Source organism: Arachis ipaensis, chromosome B06 (genome assembly GCF_000816755.2).
Source record: "Arachis ipaensis cultivar K30076 chromosome B06, Araip1.1, whole genome shotgun sequence".
NCBI lineage: Eukaryota > Viridiplantae > Streptophyta > Magnoliopsida > Fabales > Fabaceae > Arachis > Arachis ipaensis.
This window is the reverse complement of record NC_029790.2, coordinates 14,165,650-14,169,505: the sequence shown is the minus strand read 5'-3', so window position 1 is coordinate 14,169,505 and position 3,856 is coordinate 14,165,650.

Here is a 3,856-nt window from a genome sequence, read left to right as displayed (position 1 = left end):
TCCCAAACACCCCCTTTGCCAGCTCCCATTACAATCTCTAATAACACAAGCAAAACCAACACTATCACCCGAACCAAAATAACTAGCATCACAATTAATCTTAAAAGTACCAATGGATGGGGGATTCCAAAAACCATTTAGAGTAGAGGGAAGGGACATACGTTGTAATTCAAAAATATTTCTAAGCTCCTTTTCTGAAGTTAATGCCAGACAAATGACTTTTTCCGGAGGCTAAGTTTCATGGGGATTAAAGATGTCGTTATTCCTTGCTCGCCATATCCACCAAAGTCCCGAAAAGAACTTGAACGGGTATGGGATCTTTTTTTTGGCTCATTTTTTTTGTTATGGAAATTTTCTTTGTGTTGTGCATGATTATGGGTTCTTGGGGTACTACACTAATGTGTGGGACAGTTTTTGCTCAGTTTCAGTGTGAAGAATTCGGACCATGCGAGTTCTTTGTATGGAAAAGATAATGATCAAATCGGATGGTCCAATTTGTATTTTTAATTTTTTTTTAATTTTTGAAAATAAAAATCGGAGGGTCCGATTTCAAGATTAAATTTTTTTTATTTTCTAAACCACAAATTGGACCGTCCGATTTGTGATTATTTGTTTAGAAAAAAAAAAACAATACAAAAAAATTGGAGGCACCAATTTGTATAACCCATAACAACGTCAAAAACTTCTCTTCTCACACCATTCTATGATACACGTCTCTCTCTCACACGAAAAAGAATTTGCGTCTTTTTTTACACCGAGATGAAAAACGAGTACTAGTTAAAAAATGGGACGAGAATGAGAATAAGAGAAACAATCTTTGTCCATAAGTACCCCTATAATATGTAAAATAACTAAATTATCTCTCATATATATTGATCCGGCCGTTACAAACCTAACATCATAACTCGGCATTACCAATCATAACTCGACAAGTAACAGTGTAACCGGCCTATTACATTCCACCTATAAAGGTATGATATTTTATAGAAGCCGAGCTCTCCTCAAGGTATCCATACAAGAACATATATATAACCATCATCTTCTGCGCACTGCATCCCTCTCTTCCCTCACATTCTTTTAACGTTCTTTCACTCTCACACATATGCAAAACACTCTTAACTCAACCTCGTCGTCGGTCACCGCTCCCTCACTCACTGTTGCTCAAGGTTATGAAAAAACGAACTAATTATCGAACCGTTTTAGTTATTGGCATACTGATTTATTAGTTCAACTAGTTTAACCGTGGTTCAATCAAAATAATTATTTTATAATTAAATAATAAATAAATATATTAAAATATAGTTATAATCTAATACAAACTTTAAAATATTATCCAAATTGAAAGTATTACATCAACCACAATGTTATAATTTCATTCAAATACAAACTCAAAAATTAAATAATAAAAGAAACAATCAAACATAAAATGTCAACATCAAAGTTTGTCATCAATTATCAAAATTCGTAAAGTTTGTCATTGTTCTAAGGATTACCTGAAACAGATGGTTTTGGGCCTGAACGTGAAGTCAAGACTCCTTTTGGGATAGTTCTAGTGATGAGATGCCGTCGTCCGAGGAAACTCCTTGCAAGGTCGTCGAAATAAGTTATAGACCTGGGTGGTAGGCTATCAAACCACTTTATTGCCGCCTTGGTTAACGTCATCGGAAAACCTTTACAACGAGTTGCGTCCAATGCGTCAGCCAAGTACATTAAAGTTACTTAGATGGTGTATCGGGTCAGTTGTTCCATTATAGAGGTCTATGTCTAGACTTTTGAAGTTTTGGGAGCCTTAGCCCGTATGATCTCTTATGTGAATGGATCTTCACATCAAAGGGGGATTTTTTCCCAATCAGCATGGGTTCTCCGACTTGAAGATCAGTCTCTAGCTTCTCGAATTTTTCTTCCAAATCCCTTCGTCGTCAGTTTTAGGCAGGTTTTTAGTAGATTGGGTTTGAAGTATACTTGAGAGTGTCAGGATATTTTATAGGCGTAAATGTAGAGTCAATAACCACCTTTTAGAGTAGCTCCACTTTTGATGGTGGATAATCGTTCCCTTTGTTAGGAAGGTTATTAAGATCTCCCTTCTAGATGAATGGAAGAAATTGTAAGAGTTAATTACTGATTCGAGTAGGTAGGGGTGGTAATGCCGTCGTCGAGCCCGACTTTCATAAAGTTGGATAAGTGTTGGTGAAACCCTTATATGTTGATTGGGCTTTACTTATTTTTTGGCTTAACTATACACTGGGTCAGGATATAAACAATAACAATTACCACTTTGATGAAAATCAATATCAATATCATTTAACGAAATATACAACACGATATGAATAAGTTAAAAATTAAAATAATTGTAATAAATGATCAAAAAAGAAACTTATCATATAACAAAATGTTTTAAAAAAATCATATAAATAAGACAAAAAAATAAAGCTGGGCATATCAACGTATGGGCCTCTAATAGCCCAAATCATGTTAGCCAGTTACCTTAATATAACTTATTGTAAATCCTAAAAAAATTAAGCTAGTATTTGGTTAGAGAGACATATATATTGAGATATAGATGAGATATAGATATCGTAGTACATATTTATTGTTTGTTTGTTGAGACACAAATTTTCTATAGACATAAAAATACACAAATATATAATATTTGTGTACTGCAGTAAAAAGTGGAACACAAATTTTTAGACATAGACAATCTTTTTTATATTTATTTTTCAATTCTACCCTTTTAGATCTTCTTTTTCTTTCTTTCATCAAAAATATCTTCTTCCTCCTTCTTCCATTTCTCACCTCTCTCCTTGAGTACAACGGATATTTCTTGTTCTTCTTAGTGGAATGTTTCTTACTTCGTTAGCTTCTTGGATTAGACTTTTCTAGTACAGGTGATAAAAAAAAGAGTAGAGAGGTATGATGACGGCAGTACAAGCTAGCGAAAGAGTGGCGATGATGACGATGGAATGATCTACGTTGGTAATGATATCGGCGGTTGGGTGCGACTGCGCAAGGAAGAACTGAAGAAGATGGAAATAGAATCATTTATAGACTCTAGAGTTTGCACTTTAATTCTGATGTGAAGATATTGATGAAAATTTGTAGCACATAATGAAGATTGTGAATTTTGATTTGGTTTTCCCCTTTCACGAACCCAAAACGAAGCAATTTAGGCAATATTTTAAAAATCAATCGGTTTCTGGTTCGATCCAACCAACTAATTTTCGGCTGATTTTTCAGTTTTTTTGGTGTCCAATTTTTGCATTAGGCTAAGTCGTTCTTTGTACTGGTTTCCAGTTCGACCGATTCACCCGACTAGTTCGAATCGATTTTCAAAACATTGTTGTAGCTGCCTCATCGTCGCCCTACTAGCTCAACAACGTCGCTGTCTTCTGCTTCACGCTCGTTAATCATCCTCGCTGCCTCCTAATCGAACTTCCTCGTCGTCACCGCCTCCAGAAGAATAGTCATCACCCCTAGCAGCGTCATCGCTGTCTCCAGCAACCTTTTTGCCGCTCATCATTGCTGCTTCCTACACCCTCGTTGTCGTCACCACATCATTCTTTTCTTTTGTCGTCATCACCTCTCGTTTGTCGTCATCTTCTATACTAAGTCTCTTTCTCTTATTAGTTTCGTAAGTTTCTTTTCAATATTTGAGGACTTAGGGTTTGTTCAATTGTTTGACATGGTTAACTTTCTGAGCTTCTATTTCTGTTTGTTCAATTGTTTGTACAATTGTTGCTAAATTTTTATTTGGAAGTTTAAAATTTATTCCATTGTTAATTTTGTATTTGAAATTGATTGATATTAAGTGTAGCAATTAATCTAGTATTAAAAGTTTTTGCTAGATTAGCCTCGGAAG